The following is a 19549-nucleotide window of genomic DNA, read 5'->3' on the forward strand; positions in this document are numbered from 1 at the left end:
CTGTGACGTATTTAAATTTAAAAAAAAAAAAAAAAAAAAAAAACTATTTTAATGTTATGGAACTCAATCTATCATTAGCTTAGGAGAAAGGGAAAAAATTATCCAATCTTCATTCATATTATTCAATCTACATTCTGGACTCTAAAAGCACTAGTCCAAGTAACACATGAATCAAGCTAAGATAATTCCAAACCTTGATTAATTAAACTACATTGTTTTTTCTTATCACCTCCACGATATTTATAACATAATAGTTAGTCGATAGTAGAGTAGAGGGATTCACGTAAATGGATATCCGGTTCTGATGACATGTTGGTCGAAAAAATGATGAGAGTTGGTTAATTGAACTCTATATGGGTCTCTACAAAAGATGCATTTGTTTCATCATTGTTCCCTTGATTTACCAATATACATATGTTGGTTAATAGTTTGTCCCTCTTGCGAACTTGGCTTTACCTTGACTCTAGATGCCCAGAATGTGAGGAAACAAAAGATGTCACCAACAAATGGGTAAGTGTATGTGTTATATCACTACCCTTTGAATTATAAGGTACAACTCCCTTATATGCAAGATATGCAATGAATTGTGTCTTTAATAGATCGTTGGGATAGGGGTATGCTCTTAACCTAAGAGCAAAAGAGGATAAACCAGATTGTTTGCAAACACAAAGAACCTAGGCATGATAAGATTTGGGTAACCTATGATAGCTAGTACAATAGCTATCACAAATCACCTCAAAGCTCTCTAACATCTACTCCTACTTCTAAATGCAGATTGGACCTAATGAAATGCAACCTAGGGAAAGAGCAGAGATGCACATTAAAGATGAAATGGAATCCACCTTGACTGATAACCCTCCACTAAAATGGAATCTAGTAAGATATCACTGACTTCAAATACATCTATCCTACAATCCCATAGAGACTACTTTACTATGCATGGTTAGCTCAGCTGGAGGAGACAATAAATAAAACATTAGAAATGTTGATCTCAAATAGAATTAAGACCACAAAAGACCTAGTTGCAGATATTAATCAAATCCTCCATTTTACACAACCTCTTGATTCTCACTCAGTATCTGGAAATACAGGGGAGAAATTGCATAAAATTGTCGATCTCTGTATTAACTATGAAAGTTATATTTGAGGCCTTTAGATACCTGGCCATTAAAATTCATTATTACATTTTAGAGCACTTGAACTATTTAGAATAGGACTAATAGATAGTCACCTGTTACATAATCATACATCAGAGGGAGAAGAAGAAACTATAAAGATAAGGTTGATAATGAAGCATCACACAATATTTTTGGCATGATCTTGGCAATTGGCTTTCCTCGTTGACACTTGACACTACCCATGGCCTTTGCGATCCTTGGATTGTCCTCGAAAACGTTTAATCTTCCTTCTATGCCATCAATTACATCTTCATATTCTAACATACACCTAAGTTTAAATTACCATTCTCGATATATCTTTCCTTATTGCTTGATGGACAGTCGCGATTAAGTCTTCGTGTGTCAACAAAGAAATGCCTTTACCTTCTCTTGACATGTGGCACTTTTTAATTTGTTTTCGGGCTTAAATCCTTTAGCATGATGTATTTCCTTTACTTTGTCCTGGGAGACCATTGATTATGGGCCCACTTGCCACTTGCCATTATTTTGTAACATCTTGTGCTTGCCTTCACTTCTAACACGTGACAACACATGGCTCTATTTTGGGAGATTTTCTGAAATGGGCTTGTACTTGCAGGGAAACTCTCCAAAATAAAGATGCACTATTGATCTTAATCTTGATCAACGATTGTGATCATGTGACTCAAATGCCATATGGCAGAGTTTGACTTTTCAAAAACCAATTGTGTACTTTCTTTTTCTTCATGACTTTTCTTCGCATGACATGGTGATTTGGATGTATTTTGTGTCGTTGATCGGATTTCCACACTTATTCTTACTACCTTTGACTAGGGTGTTTACAATTTTAAACTATAGATCAATGCAAATCTTCACCTCCAACATTCTCCTAAATTTGGAACAATGGATCAACAAAGTTTCAGACCTCCTTATCATCAGAGGAATGCGTAAACAAACTTTCCAAAACCCTAATCACCCAGCCCTTTGACTAGTGCCTTGCTCACATGATTTCTCGCATGGTTTGCTTGATGGGTAGATGAGAAGAAGATCTTCCTAAAGGTAACCTAGACTCAGACTCAAGACATGACATTGACTTGACTGCAACTTAGAGCAAAAGGGAATGGAATTGAAAATTGGACAACAACATCCAAGAGAATATACATAGTATGCATAGTATATTTCCTTTTTCATAAGACCCAACATTTTTTCAAATACAATTTTCAATTTTTACTTCTACTTCTCTAAATGGAGAACACCACCAATAACCAAAACCATTCTAAAATGTTAGAACAACTAAACCATCCTTGAATAGTTAGAAAATATAAATCCAACCATAATTTTTTTTTAGCATCCCAGGAAATGTTGACGTCAATATCTCATTAGGAAGAGACCACATATGAACAAGATTGTGCAAGAAAAATGATGTACCATAGTAGGGGGAATAGTTTTGGTAGATTTCTATTAAATAATATCTTCTTAGCAAAGAATAAATGTAAACAATCTTTCAATAAAACTAAACAATGATAAGTAATATCAATTTTTGGATGTCGTTGATATTTCCAAGTACTGACAATGCAATGAAGAATGTTTTTCAACTATAAAATAATCAATGTACTAGATGAGTAGTTTTCCTGAACAAATTAAGAGAGAATAACAAATGAAACTTATAGTTGGCATTTTAGAGTACAATTGATATACTGGGAGCAAGGTGCTGGTATGATTTTTGTGGTGAAATATATGTTGTCAACTAACAAAATTATCATCTTTTTATGTGACAGTGTTGGGTTTTCGACCCAATTCATAAATGTGGAAAGCACGTTCTAATAATAAATACAATAGTAGAACTCATAAAGCAAGACTTAAAAGACACTCTCATAACTTTTATGACATAAAAGCTAACATTTCAATAATAACTCACCTTAGAGTGAGGTGAGGGATAGTTGGGACTCGCCAATCATTGTTCGTTCAATGGCTTGCCACACTCCACCATCTCACTTGTATGAGAAAAAATTATGAGCATTGAAATTAAATAGTAGTGGATATACCTAATTTCATCAATATGCTTAAGAATTTAAAGTTCAAATCAAAGCAATCCATGAAAGCAATGGATACATAAATGTAAAATGTTAGGGTCACCATCATCGGTCACAACCACCATATCCTTGTCCATCACAATAGGTATTTTGTATGTAGTAATGCACTTTGCAATTTTTTTTTCTTCTAATTATCGTTTGAAATAGGTCAATGCATGAAGTAGGAACACTAGAAATTAAAAAGTACTATGCATGCAAAATACTAGACACGTGCTTGATGATGCCAACACTTGTCAAATGATTCCTACTATGCGTACTATTTAAAGATGTCCAAATGTTCTTAAATAAATTTTCCTTTTTTTCTCAAAAACAAAAACAATAAGGCCATCCTGAAAATTACTTTTTTCCTCAAAAACAAAAACAATAAGACCATCCTGCAAAATTAGTATTGACCAATCAAAAAATAAAAATTAAATAACAATATCTCACTTTAATAAAATATTTTTCCATATCATTACAATTTCCAAGAACTTTTATTTTTATTTTTTATTTGTAATAGTTTCGTAGAATTAAATTAATAGATAAGAACTCCACCCAAGGAGTAATAAACGTTTTTGTTTTGGTTTGGTGCTTTATTTAAAGATTAGCCGGCGTCTTAGCATAATTTTCCCGCCTATGTTCAAAAATTAATTCAAAATTTTAAATTCCCCGTTGTCCGTGTCTGGCATGCTCAACGTCGATTGTTAAACTCTGTACTTCTGTAAAAAATTGAAGCTGCGACAGCAGCTTAGTTTCCGTTGCACTAAAAGCAATTAACATTAAAAATTTTACCGCATAATTTCCCCTGATGTAAGTCTAATCCCTACGCATACCGCAGTCTGGAGCTTTGACAGAGGTCAGATTAATTTGATCTTAATTTTGATATTTTATTTGACAGTCCCATTCCTGATATCAATACTTAAAATTTCTTGCGAGTAGGAGACAAACGCCAACTCAAGAAGGTAATGACTATTTTTTTTCGTGGTTTAAATTTTCATTATAAGATGCTGCTCCAAGATGTTTTTGTTAACGAGTATATCTAGGGTTTTGGTTCTAGGATTGTATTCGCATCTCTGGAATTTGAAGAACCGACGTGAATCATCTTTTGTAGAATTATCACCGGAACTCTTAAAAGTCCGTTTATTAAAAACAGAAAAGTCTAAGTTAATAAGAGTTATCTGTGCAGGCTTGTGGTTTAATTGCAATGCGGCATCTCTAGTAGCATGACGCTTGGCAGTGGGGACCTTTTCGGTAGCGTGATTCAGGTCCATTTCCAAAAGATATATGGCCAGGTCTTCGGGCAACAAGCATGAGGTAATTTCAAACTGATCTTTGTTTATAATAGTGGACAGAACCTCACCTGATATTTTTAAAACATGAACAACTAAAGAAATTAAAACCTCTCAGTGATTTGCAAAAGGACTTACTGAACGAAACTAGCAGCTAGTCATAGATTTCATCATTTCAATTAACAAAAACTACTCAAACACCTTCTTTCTGCCATTAGAATCATTTTGGTTGGATCATATACCGTAAATTTACAAGGATTTTGATTCAAAAGAGTACCATGGAGTTAAAGCTATTAACGATATTAGTTAATGTAAGATCCCTAAGCAAATCCTAGCTGAATTTTTAATTGGCAATGTTCGTTATGCACACTCACAATATAGCGATCTCATAATAGTATAAAATTCAGTAAATGTATCGCTGCAAAACCTTTTTAACTTTGTTGGATTAAAAAATACATTCATGATTTGCAAACTGTATTTCAGCTCGGATAGATTCAAGACTTCAAATACTCACAATAAATATGATTATGCAGGGTCATATCTGAATGTAACAATGGAATTTAAAATTAACCTGTTAGGACTGTTGTCACACTCAGATCTGGGCACAACATTCTGAGGTTCGGCCTAGATGACTAGTTTTGACGCTCTATGGTGGAATTACATTAAACATACCACTTGGATCCGGTTATTGGATGGTGCGGATCTGATTGTTAACACCTCTAAGTCGCTTCGAGTCTCTATGGGGACCTTCAAAGGAGGCACTATTTGGTAGTCTTATACTAGCTGCTGTTTGCCCTTGGTAGAATATATCCACTCAGATTAGTCATGTTGGTGAGGTGCCTGGAGTTGCTGCTGATTTGGAACATCGGCTGGCTGATGTTATGTGTGCTTGTTGATCTTCTGGACTGTAGGATGGCTCAAATCTAGTTTGAGAATTATTCAATAAAGTGAACTTGTGGTAGCAGCTCCTAACCCCTGGTTGTCCCTGATTTGTCTGTGTTTCCTGCTGATGCAGATTTGAGTGAGCACTCCCTTGACTGCTGTTGGGGTTGACAGACTTTGTAATGCCCCGGCCCCCTATTGGGACTTCACTTGATTTTCCCCAAAATTCCCAATTAGGGTTTGGGTTGCACTTGGAATGACAATTTACTTAGTCTCTGTGATGTTGCCTACTAGGAGGCTGTCAATTTCCAATGTTTAATATACTGTACAATTTACAATTTTTAACATTCATCAGTATGCATCTAAATCAAATTAATCTAAGAAAACAATGAATAATTTTTTATACATTTGACAATTAACATATCTATGCCCACTTTCTTATTTCTAAATTCAACACTAAGGAGTATAGTGAGTGCTTGTCATAGGGCACTTAGAAATCAATCTACAAGTGGGCTCCCTAAGGTTTTCAAAACACATTCATACCCATCTTAGGGTTGCTCCCTCAAAGTTTCAGAAATGCATGCCCTTACCCTATCTCAGAATTCACCCACCTTGTGAGGAATTACTTCAGCTGTTCCCTTCAACCAACCTGTCCCCAAAAGGGGCTATTGCGAGAGACTAAGAAATAGGCTATGAATGTACTAACTTCTACTAGACTATATAAAGCTGTCTTCAATCAGGCAAGTTACAACATATCCTTGCTGTTATCTAATGCTTGCCAATAACTGAGATGGACTTAATTCCTTTTTGACATCTTCTTGGGTGAATGGGAGACATAATCTCTGAATTGATTCTTTGATGCCTTGTTGGAGTGAGTCCAAACTCCATTTATACCTTGTTGGATGAAGGAGTTGCATTTCTTGAATAATGAAAAGACATCTCTTTTGCAGATTGGACTTCTATGTAATATAAAAAATTGATGTCATTCAAACCATAATCCTTTATGATGGTTGGCCTATTTAATTGGTTATGTATTTTTTAGCTCTTTTAAGTTTCATTGTACTTCCATGCTTAATGTTAATTGGTTGATATTAACTTACTGCTGTTGGCTATTAATGTCAAGGATGGGGACATCAAAATTAGAGTTTCATGACAAAATTCAAAAGGGCCTATTGAGTGGCTTGTAAAGAAACTTGCAACAAAAAATCTAACCATTTCCACATAACCCATAATAGATTTGAAATAAATAAGCACTTAAAATCCACATGCAAGAGAGTAGATAACATATCCAAAAAAATTGTGAAACAAGATATATCCCGAGAAACCCTCATTGAGGGAAAAACCTAGCCTCCAAAAGCATCCATCACTATGTATTATTAAGCAAAAAACTATTGCAATACAACCATAGAAACTTTCAAAGCCATAGCCACAACCAAGCAATCTATGTGAAGAAGCATGAATTCACACATCCCATGCCATGCTTCCAACCTTCACAAAGGCTCCCTTGGCTAACTTGTCAAGCCTTGTCTTGTTCAACTTTTCTTTTTGCCTTTTGCCCTTCTCATCTTATCTTTACAACTACCTCTGTGGTTGCTTATATAGTAGCAAGTCCTACAAAACCACCAAGTGGTATTACATAAATCATGTGCTACCAAACCCATTGACCCCACATTTAATATTGGACACCTAATAATTTTTTCCCAAATATTAAATAATTACATCAAATATTATCACAATGTGTCAATACAACTCATCAAAAATTTTCTATGGGAATCTCTACATGTTGCACGTCCATCTAGGTGCTCTTCGATACAACATTACATAATAAAATAAAATAATACAATATAACAATATTATGCAATGTGTGCAACACACATAATCTCAACATGGCTTGGTCGCTTGATAACACTTTGAGGTTGTCTTCACCATCTCCAAGAATGCCAATCTTCTTTGAAATCAATTCCTAAGTTTAATGAGATGAAACTTACATAGAGTTTGGCCTACTCGCTTTGGGTTTCCTACGGGGTGAACTTGGGACATACCTAGGCGTAGCCACAAAAAAGTATCCTTTATCATTGCCATTGAAGAAGAAAAGGAAACAGGGGCACCGATATGTTGAAGCTGAACATCTAAAAAGGAATGCATAACTCTAGAAAAAAGGAAATGAACATCATTTGAAACCTGTAGATACCAAATCTACACTTTCTTTTGTAATGAACATATGAGTCAAGATCTTTGGAATCATTTATTTTGCAAGTTGGTTTGAGTAGAGGGATGTGCAACAACTAACGAAGGATTGATGAGCGTGCATGAGTTTGACGGGAGCAGCATTGCCCATGTTTGAACTAAGTAATCCGCAGCTCATTTTGTTTGAATATTTTCAAGGATTTAGTATTGAAGTTGCTAAGGGTATAAAGAGTGCTCATTAGTGTTTTGTGAACTTCTACTTTCATTCACTAATAAATTTTCTTTTTCTTTTTTTGGTAGAGAAGAAATGGCTTACTGCATGTGAATTTTGTTGATGTTTGTAGCTGCAAGAGATATACTGATTACTACATGTGTTTGGAAATATAGAATAGACATGTCACATATAAAGAGACATTTGGTTGGAAACATGAAGAGACTCATATTTGGAAAATGAAGAGACTTTTGGTTATGATATGAAGAGTCTCTCAATTGAAGATATATATGATTTCTTTGTGTGATGAATATTGTATTCAATTAGAAGCAATGTACTTGGACCTCTAATATTTAATAAAAGAGATATATTTGGCGTGGCTCCATTTTTCCCCTCAAGTTCGAGGGTTTTCCCAAGATAAATTGTAGTCTTATTGCTCTTCATTATGTTTATTGCTGTTTACCTTTATTTCTAGGCAAAACGTTAACAAATTTAGGCATCACATTTGCTGCAGTTCTTTCAAGCAATAATGGGTCTTACTTAAAATTTGTTCATTCAACATGCAATGTAGGAACTATAGGGTGTAATAATACAATGATGTAATTAAATATAGTTAGTTTGGGGTTGGGTAGTTGATAGTGAGGGGATGTGTCGGTTGGTCTTCCTAACCAACCAACCTTTATTTAAGAACATTGGAACATAAATGATATACTGGTTGTTTTTTGGCAACCAATAAAAGATTACTGGTTTTCCTTGTCAACTATGGTACGTATGATATTTGTATTAAATGCTTGTTGATTCTAGTACATTTGGATGTATGCTTTATTATTCTGGTTAATATCCTGAAGGTCATATATTAGGCAAAATGGAGTAATGGGTAGACCATTCCTTCTACGGATACAAGTAACAAATGATGAAGAGGAGGCAATCACAAGGGAGGATGAGGTGACACAAGATCTGGTGGTAGCCTAGTCAAGTCTCTGTCAACCAATACATGCAAAGGGAAGCTTGAGAGAGAGTAGTTCCAGAAAGCATTGTATGAGATGAGCTTTTGGTGCCACTTGTGGTGTATGACCTTGGACAAATTCCTCGGTTGCTGGCAAGAAACTTGGTATGCGTGGAGGAAAGAGCCGAAGCACAAAGATAGCGGAGAAGGCAACAAGTGCTCCAACAATGACTGAAAGAAATACATAGGAACTTCAAGAGAGAGAAAATCCAAGGAAGACAAACAAACAATAAAATAATTCATGCCGCTACTGCCAAACAAGGACCCAAGGAGAGTACAAGAAGAAGCAGAGGGGGAAACTGCCTTGTAGTGACTCCTACGGAATAGGGAACAGGATGAAAGACTTCGTTACTTAAGAGAACTTGTTAATCAATCCCAGGAGCCAAATCAACTCAAAGAGAGTTTAATTGAAATATAATAAAGGGCATTGCTAGTTTGGCAATCTCAGAAGGATGGAGAAGGAAAGAAGGGTGGACGGATCTTATGACCTCGACATGTAGGGAACACTACTATACTTAGGAATAAAGTTCTAGTCACAGAGAGGAGGAGCTAGGGGAGAAGGAGAAGTCTCTAGACCAAGCACCCATGAAACCCTCCCGATAGTAGGGAACACAGTCCGATAGGAGGGAATAGACAAAGAAGGATAAGGGGAAGAATGCAGAAAACATCACAGCTGCCAACATCACATTTGAAAGTGTAGTAGGGAGGGAGTGCTGAACATGGTGGGAGAATGCAGAGAACCATGTACTCAAGGAGGCATTACAAAAAGCAGAGGTAGATAGAATCATTTTTATGCCCATTTTTGATTTAAAGTAATTTGACCCTGTGTTGAGAACTATGGTTATTGGATATGACAAGAAAGAGCATAGCTTTGTCATTCAATATTTTTAGCAAACCCTCACTATTTCATATTCTCCAAAAGAGATAAATAAAGTATTTGGGGTTTCTAACAAAGGGCACGATGCAACAAAAACTCCAACAAAGATGACAATGGAAGAAAATAAGAAATGACTAGGACTGATGTGCAAGAATGATCTTACAGAAGAGGATTGGGACAACATTTTGAGTAAGAATAACACTTAGGGGTTGAAGAAAATATTCATAGCCAATGGTGAATGGAGGTGCATCGTAGACTTGGTGAAGGGCAAACTAACTGGTGGAAGCCACATGTTTGATATTACCATTTGGATGTTACCAATAGTAAATGGACTAAATATGGGAAAGGCTTACAATTGGGCACAAGTTTTGTCAGATTGATTAAGAGAATTCCTGCAGTTACAACATTAAGCATTCTTCATTCCCCATCATGCCATAGCATTATATAATGTTCTGTGCTAGCGGTGCAGTGTGTAAACACGATTAGCAAATTGTTTGGTAATAATGTCTGTATATGTGTTCTTGCAATGGGTCTGTACGGTGTGGGAGGCTGCCTGGAAGTACACCGTACGGTTGAAGAGGAAGGGATGTGTAGGTGGTGTACGGATGAGTTTGTACAGTATGGATTGAAGGACCGTACAATGGTTGGTGGAGGGATGCAGTATGGTGAAGTTGAGGGAGAGAGTGAAGGTACGGTGGAAAACACCTTGGAGGTCATATGGAGTGAAAGAGGGCCATACGGTGGCTTAAGGACAGTGGTTAAAGATGGAGTATGCTGGTGATGGAAGGTTAAGTGTAAGAGGTGGGTGCTATGATGGCTGTACAGTGGATAGATAAAGGTTGAGAGGGAAGTACGATGGTGTGGGGAGATGGTAGGAATGAATGCCGTACGAGTAAATGGGAAGCCGTACAGAAGTGTTTAGATGCCACTCGCTTAAGTATCTGCATCACACAGAGAATGCAATCTTGTTCCAACATTAATAGATTCAGACACAATAATAAAGAACTTGAACACGAACAATCCTTCAATTTATATATGTCGAAAGATAATGCTCCAATTTGCCAGATCCGGGCTAAGTGTTACAAGTGACAGAATAGGGTGAGGGTTAAATCCCACCGAAACTGAAAAGACCAAATAGGGAAGATCTTTCACTTCCAAAATGGCAAACAACAGAGAATCCCAATTGGAATTCACAGTATATAGAAATAACCCAATAATGCATACCTAAAGACTACCTACAACCTGTGCTTGAATACCTGTTGGGAAAATTTTTTGAGGGTGTACAAAGATAGCCGGCGACAACACAACTACGGAAACAAAAATAAAAATGGGTCCGAGATAAATTAAATCAATCAGCCCATTAACAATAGTTTGATATATAATTTATTTTATAATTGGAACATTACAGTCCTCCTGTCCCAAATTTTGCATGTCCTCAAGCAAATGCAATGCCGACTGTTGGAGAATGTGCTTGCCCTCCCACATCGCGTTGTCCAATTGCAAGTGTTTCCAACGCACCAAATATTCCTTCACCGTGTAGTTCTGCAGAGTCTTCTCACGTACTTTGATGATCTCGACTTGTTCTAATATGAGCTTTCCTTCTTCATTGAGTGGTGGAAGGTTTGTAGCTACTGTGACGTTCTGCCCTATGACCTTTAGGCATAGAACATGAAAAATGTTATGAATACGACTTCCCTCCAGAAGTTCCAACTTGTATGCGACTTCACCAACGTGACGAACTACACGATATGGGCCATGAAATTGTGGCTTCAATTTTTCTTTTCCCTTTTCTTTCAATGAAGATTGTTGATATGGCTAGAGTTGGAGATAGACTAAGTCCCTTACTTCAAAACTCCTTTCCATTCGGTGTTTGTTTGCGTACATCTTCTATTGATTTTGTGCCCACTGTAAGTTTTCCTTCAAGCATCTCAATATGTCCTATCCCTTCTAAAGCTAGTCCCTCGTCCTTGGTGCGCGACTGTCACCCAAAATTGTGTTGATGAAGGAAAGGGGTTCGTACCTGTATAGAGCTTTGAATGGTGCCATTCCAATGGACATATGGTATGTGGTATTGTAGCAATATTCCCCTAGATGTATCCATTTGACCCACACCTGTTGTGCTGAAACGTAGTTTCGAAGGTAACCTTCGAGCCACTTGTTCACAATCTCCTCTTGTCTGTCTGTGTGCAAGTGGTAATTAGTACTTGGTGACAATTCTGTCCCTACCATCCGAAACAATTCTATCTAGAAGATATTGATGAATAGCCCATTTCGATCATTGACAAAGTTTCGGGGTAACCCGTGCAGGCGAAAGACTTCTCTAAAAAATAGATCAACAACTTGTGTGGCCTGAAAATTTGAGGGGATGACGAAGAAATGTCCGTACTTTGTCAATCTGTCAACCACTACAAAAATACAATCCTTTCCGTTCACGTTGGGAAGCCTCGTTATGAAATCCATTGAGATACTTTCCCACTTATGTTCTAGAATTGGTAGAGGTTGTAGTAACCCAGCAGGTAGAGTATGTTTGGATTTGCTCTGTTGGCAGACCAGACACTCTCTTGCATATTGCAACATGTCTCCCTTTAGTCCTTTCCATGAAAACCTCTCCCAAAGACTTTTGTAACTTTTGAGAAAACTCCGGTGTCTTGCCAAGGGTGAGTCCTATACTTCCTTCAAGATTTTACGCTTCAATTTGGATTCCGGCACTAAAAATATCCGATTCTTATAGTAGATAATGTCATCCACCACTTTGTACCGATCATCCTGGGTGTCGCCATCCATTAGCTTGCAGGAAAATGTGTTTTTGAAATATTCTACCAACAAATGTGCCTTCTAGTAAGTTGAAATCTAGTTTAGTGAGTAGATAGCGGGTTTCCTAAAGAAGGCATCTACAACCACATTGTTCTTTCCTTTCACATATTCAATGTCAAAATCAAAAGCTTGAACCTTGCTTACCCATTTTTGTTGCATTTTTTAAAGTCCCGTTGCTCCAGAAAATATCTCAAATTGTTGTAATCCATACGGACGACAAACTTGGCACCCACTAGATACTGTCGAAACTTGGTTAGTGCATGTTCGATGACCAACATTTCTTTGTCGTAGATGGAGTATAAGCGTTCCGCTTGTGTAAGCTTCTTGCTCTCATAAGCTATGGGGTGTTTATCTTGCATTAGTACCATGTCAATGCTTTCTCTAAATGCGTTGCACTCCAAAATGAATGGTCAAGTGAAATCGGGTAATGCAAGTACAAGACAAGTGCTCATTGCCTCTTTCAGTTTATCAAAAGTGAGTTGTGCCTTTTCGTTCCATTGGAAAGATCCCTTCCTTGTAAGATCTGTTAAGGTTGCGCTGAGTTGAGAGAATCCTTTAACGAACTTCCGGTAATAATTGCACAATCCGAAAAATCCTCGCAATTCCGAGAGTGATTTTGGGGGAGGCCAATCAAGGACAGCCTGAATTTTCTCCTAATGAACTTGAACCCCGTATTTACTAACAACATGCCCCAGGTACAATATTTCTATCATACCAAATTCACACTTGGATTGCTTGGCGAACAAAGATTGTTCCTCCTTGATCCTTAGGACTTCCTCCAAATGTTTATGTGCTCCTCCTATGTCCTGCTATAAATAAGATCATCAAAAAATATCAAATAAGTACTTATGCAATTGTTTGTTGAAAATGCAATTCATGCATGATTGGAATGTAGCAGGTGCATTTGTCAATTTGAACAGCATGACTAGAAACTCATAATGCCCATAGTGACAATGGAAGACCGTCTTTTTTATGTCATTCTCCCTCATGTAGATCTGATGGTATTTGGAACAGAGATCTATTTTCGAAAAATAGACTGTGCCATGCAATTCGTCTAGCAATTGATCTATCCTTGGAATGAGATATCTATTATTTATTGTTTTTTTGTTCAACGCACGGTACTCCACACACATGCGCATTATCTCGACCTTTTTTTTTGACCAATACCACAGATGATGTGAAAGGGCTAGAATTGGGATGGATCCATCCTGAATTGCCTTTTCGATCTCATCTTTGAATTTCTTGGGATGGCGGTACGGTGTGGTTATGATCGGCTTGGCTCCTGCTTCCAACTCGATAGTATGTTCAAACCCTTGATGAGGCGGTGTGCTAGGAGGAATGTCAATGAAAACTTTATCATGTTTATTCAAAATACCCTGGAGGTCATTATCCTGTGGAGGTGTCCGTTGCCCTTTTATAGGTTCCGTTGAGACAAAACAATGTGCATCCCATGCAATGTCTTTACGTCGAAAAATTGCCTCCATTTGATGAGCAGAAACTTCCTTCGGACTCTCATTTGCCATTCTGCGGAGAACAACCTTCTTTCCATTGACAACAAAAGTGAAATCCATCCGTTTGAAGCTTTGAGTGTATTCATCAAGTGTCTCCATCTGCTGTATGCTCAAAATAATCTCCACGTCATCAAGGTCCACTATGAAGAAATCCTCGATCACCGTGTGATTTGCCATTGTGATATTGAGTTGAGGAACAAGGTGTGTCTAGGGCAAAAGAGTCCCTTCGGCAACCTTGACCTGAAATCCTATGTGTGTCTCCGTAGGTAGACCTCTACGCTTCGCCAGAGATGGGTTTATGAAGTTTGGAGTGGCTCCGTTGTCAAGCATCACCATAACCCTTTGTCCTTGAAGGGTTCCTCGTACATGAAAAATTGTGCATCTCGAGCTACTGGCCAGGGCGATAGTCCCTCTACATTGTACCAATGCTGCAATCCTTTCCGTGCGGTTCAAACTAGCCATGTTGCTGTCGTCGTGATGTTGGGTGTCTTCAATGAGTGTTTCTTCCTATTCGTCCTCATCATCGGACACGATTCAATGTAGTGTATTTTTCCTTTTCCGAGGCATCTGTGGCCAAGTTCCCAAGGTCCCTTGCAGTTGAAACATAATTTCTTCCTTTGGAGTTCCTGTTTGGTAGCTTCGTCTAATGACGACTTCTTGGGTGGAGGTTTATTATTTTTGTCCCTCGGAAATGTTGGTGGTTTGGGATGTAACTTCGAGAGGATGACGTCGATGATGATGCCATACTCTGTGCCTTCTTAATGGCCTCCGATAGGGTTGTAGGATTGAACCCCTTTACCCAACCTTATAGTGGTTCTGTCAGTTCGTCTATGAAGAGTACTACTTGTCCTTTTTCATAAATGTCTGTGACCAAAACAGAGAGTTTTTAAAATTTTGCAATGTATCGGTCAACCGGTCCAATTTGTCTTAGCTGTGCCAAATCTTTGAAATTGAGTTCTAAATCTTTACCATCAAATCGATCTATCAATCTCTCAGTGAATTCCTCATAAGTATTTATTTGATCATGCCCCATTGTGATGGTGCCGTGATGCTACCATTTATGTGCAACTCCCTTCAAGTGCAGTGCCGCAAATTTAATTGCTTCTTCTTCTGGCATGGGATTAAGTTGGAAGTAAGTATCGGCCTTCATTTCCCACACTTGTGCAAATATGGATCCAGATCCATCAAATGGAGACAGATTTATTTTACTCAACTTTCTTTTGAGATCATTGTTAAAATATCATCGGTTTCTGCCTCCCGAATATCTCATTCTCAGATTTGCATCATCTTTGTAGGATATATCTTCCTCAAAATTCGCATTCTTCCAGTCTTCTTTTAGTTGTTCTTGCATCTCTTCAAAGGTTGATAGTTTTCCTCAATGTGGTGCTCGAAAAGATGACATGGAAGGTCAAGAGCGTGCTGGATGAGGGTTTGTTTTACCTGACATCGAGTCTGTGCTATAACCATTTTGTTCTTTGGATATTTTATTGTTTGCCAACTTTTTGAGAGTCTCTTCCATGAGTCGTTGAGTATCGGTGATTTGTGCATGATTCTTTGCAAGTTCTCTCAGTAGTGCCACGAGTTCGACAACTGTTGGTTTTGGTTTGACAACCATTCTATTAACGGAATGGTTTCTTTGTTTCTTCCGGCTATAAACTCTCATTCACTATTCACAGGCTAGCAGGATCGAAGTGCTCTGATACCACTATAATGTTCTATGCTAGCAATGCAATGTGTAAACACGATGAAGAAATTGTTTGGTAATAATGCTTGTATATGTGTTCTTGTAATGGGTCCATACAGTGTGGTAGGTTGCCTAGAAGTATGTCATACGGTTCAAGAGGAAGGGATGTGCAAGTGGTGTACGGATGAGTCTGTACGGTATGGATTGAAGGACCGTATGATGGCTAGTGGAGGGATGCAGTATGGTGAAGTTGAGAGAGAGAGTGAAGGTACATTGGAAAACACCTTAGAGGCTGTACAACATACAATAAGGAGGCCATACGGAATGAAAGAGGGCCGTACGGTGGCTTAAGGAGGGCCGGACGGTGGTTAAAGACGGTGTACGATGGTGATGGAAGGTTAAGTGTAAGAGGTGAGTGTCAGGATGGCCATACAGTAGGTCGTACGGTGGATAGATAAAGGTTGAGAGCAAAGTATGATGGTGTGGAGAGATGGTAGGAATGAATGCCGTATGGGTAAATAGGAAGCTGTACAAAAGTGTCTAGAGGCCACACGCTTAAGTATCTGTGTCATACAGAGAGTGCAATCTTGTTCCTACATTAATAGATTCAGACACAATAATAGAGAACTTGACTATGAACAATCCTTCAATTTATATATGCTGAAAGATGATGCTTCGATTTGCCAGATCCAAGCGAAGTGTTACAGGTGATGGAATAGGTTGAGGATTAAATCCCACCGAAACCAAAAAGACCAAATAGGGAAGATCTTTCACTTCCAAGATGGCGAATAACAGAGAATCCCAACTAGAGTTCACAGTATAAAGAAATAATTTAATAATGCATACCTAAAGACTACCTACAAGTCGTGCTTAAGTACCTGTCGGGAAAACTTTTTGAGGGTGTACAAAGGTAGCTGACGACGACACAACTATGGAAACAAAAATAAAAATGGGTTCGAGATAAATTAAATCAATCAACCCATTAACAATAGTTTGATACATAATTTATTTTATAACGGGAACATTACACATTATTCCTCAAAGTACTGTGAATGCAGGTAGCCTCAGAGCATAGGAGGACATTTGTACCAGCTAGGAAAGTAGAACCTTATAAAGAAACCATTGCATATTAGTTTCACCTAGATATCTTTGGAATGGGGCTAGGAGGGGGAGAGCCAAGGAAAAGGAAACTAAAGCAAATGACAGTACTTGACATTTGTGTTCAAACACAAATCATGGATGGAGAGGATGGGAGTTAGGTTGAAGAAGAGACAAGTAAAGGAGCATCTTTTTTAGATGAATCAAACAAAGAGGAATTTCGACTAAGCCATCTCAAGGGCACACCTGGGTTACATTTTTACCAACAGATGGAGGTCCATTGCCACGAGTCATTCTTGAGTATGCAAAAATCCATGAGGGCCGAATTGGAGGCAATGATACGTTGGCTTGTTCTATAGAGGGGAGAGTGGAGGAAGGAGGCTATACTAAAGAAGTCCTTACACCTGGTACAAGGGATGATGGTGTTGGTATAGAGGATGTTGGTGTTGGTTTAGAGGATAGTGGTATGAAGGATGTTGGTATAAAGGGTGCTAGTACGAAGAATGTTGGAATGAAGGGGAGTATGGACGTTGCAGAAGGAGTCCATAAGGAGCAGGTGTTGTTAAAGGGCAAGAAAGAAGGGATGCGAGGAGCAGGTACAAAAGCAACAAGTGAACAACTACTTCCTTAATGGGGTGTGAAATGCATTTCCATTCCAGTGAACTTTGTTGCTTTGAGTCAGTTGCCTCACACTAAGATAATAGATCTTTGGTGCCATAAGAAGGCTGCACATAGTGTTAGGCTAGAGACACAAAATGGCATTGAGGTGGCTTAGCCAATTTCCCTGCTAGTTCAATCTACTAGCAAGAAGGAAGTACATGGTGCTAAGCCCATGAAGGAAACAAGTATAGTTACGCCAGTAGCACAAGATGAGGACACACTGTTGGTAGAAGCTAATAAATTGATGGAAAAATTTGAAATGATACCTTCCCCTTAGCCAACTCCCTTGGAAATGGAGATGGAGGATCGAAAGGAAACTCAAGAGGAGCACTTGGAACCAGTAGAAGTAGGAATGACAATGCTTTCATTTGAGGAAAAAGCTGAAAACTTCCTTAAAGAGTTAGAAGGCATGGAGTGGAGCACTAAGGAGATCATAAAACAAGGTTAGGGGCAGAACTTAGAAGCCATCATCAGAGCAACAAAGTCACTAGTAGCATTTATGAAGATTGATTGCTCCACTAATTGGAGTTTGCTTATGCGGAGTGGAGTTGGGAATGATCAAGCAGCAGTAATATGGAAGACCGAACATATTGTACCCACGACACTTGAGCAACCACCTCTCATGAAGTCACTGGCCTGGATGGAGCAAGCATTTAGAGGCACCTTCTTTGCATTGCTGCAGGAAAAGGACTTGACAAAGAGACTGGAAGAAGAAAAGGAGTTGACAAGCAGAATGATAGGCTGAGAAAGTAACTTTGGAAGCCAAATTGGTTGTAGCATAAAAGGTTAGAATGGATGCCTTGCGTTTGCTTCAAGGAGTTCGAGCTAAGCAATTGGCTGCTGAATGAGATTTACAGCATATCCACAAACAGGCATCCAATTTAGGGATGTCCTCCTACCCTACTTTTGGAAGTATAGTTTTCTTTTGGATTTTGCTGGTTAGTCGTTTGGAAGAAGACTTTTTTTTGGGAGGGGGATAGATGTAGGACATAATAATACAATGATGTAATTAAAGATAATTAGTTTGGGATTGGGTAGTTGATAGTAAGGGGATGTGTCTGTTGCTCTTCCTAACCAACCAACCTCTATTTAAGAACACTGAGAACATGAATGATGTATTAGTTGTTTTTGGTAATGAATAAAAGAATATTGGTTTCCCTGGCCAACTTTGGTATGTATGATATTTGTATTAAATGCTTTGTTGATTCTAGTACATTTGGATTTATCCTTTATTATTTTGGTTAATATCCTTTCTTCAGAGGCACTTAAAATTGTAGTTAACAATAGATGCACAATGAAATTAGCTTTGATTCAACCATTCTATTCTTATGTGAACATTATGTTAAGACTAATATATTCAAAACTTTTTGGAGAGTAGTCATTGAAATGGATGCCAAGCATTGGTAGACTATGAAGTCATATTGCTGTCGCTCCTTGCCTGCTCATGACTTATTGCAACCAGCTCAACACTTCATTGAACTCCTTATAGAGAACTGATATTCTGTTAAAAGTGCATCTCTATAATTGGAGAGAGATTTGACCTGTCTAAAAGGATGTTGGTAGTTTGTTTGCTTCCCACAATCCCTCGATGAATAGCTAGGGTTCACAAAATTTGGCCCTTTATTCCATGTGGCCATTTCATGAACCTTTGTGATTCCTTAAATGTTTGTACTCATCATTTAATCAAATTGGCTCCTTACCATTGTTGAAAATCCAGACTATGGCAGCTGAATTAGTCAACAAATATGGCAGTCATATTCCTTTTGAATATAGTATATTCAGTGACAACCAAAACTATATATTGAAACTTTGAATTTGCCAATCAGAATAGGAAATTACTATTAAGGATTAAACCGGCCCAAATAATACCTTCTTAAGGTTTATTCTTTGCCTACAAAAGTTTCAATAGATTTTCCTCTATCAACATACTGTTTACCGTACTGGGTAAAGAAATCAACGCACAGACAATAGATATGAATAGCAGAACTTCTTATTATTATTCGCATATGCCAAACAATACTTTATGCTTGATAAGATTTGATGATTACAATGCTTCCCGAAGGGGGTATAAATACTTTTCGAAGAACCTTCCCGAAGGGGTCTGTCGGCTACATGACAATAA

General features: G+C 38.0%; 1 protein-coding gene across 1 annotated transcript in view; it reads left to right on the forward strand.

The window, feature by feature from the left end:
• Window positions 1-3898: 3898 nt before the first annotated feature.
• LOC149570019 (uncharacterized) overlaps window positions 3899-19549 on the forward strand; it is a 114229-nt gene continuing 98578 nt past the window's right edge. The window contains exons 1-2 of the mRNA XM_089822680.1: window positions 3899-4170; window positions 4395-4522. The gene's annotated coding sequence lies outside the window, so the exon portion shown is untranslated. The remainder of the gene's footprint in view (window positions 4171-4394; window positions 4523-19549) is intronic.

Source organism: Cupressus sempervirens, chromosome 3, assembly GCF_028749045.1.
Source record: "Cupressus sempervirens isolate cs-2001-9-10 chromosome 3, ASM2874904v1, whole genome shotgun sequence".
Taxonomy (NCBI): Eukaryota; Viridiplantae; Streptophyta; class Pinopsida; order Cupressales; family Cupressaceae; genus Cupressus; species Cupressus sempervirens.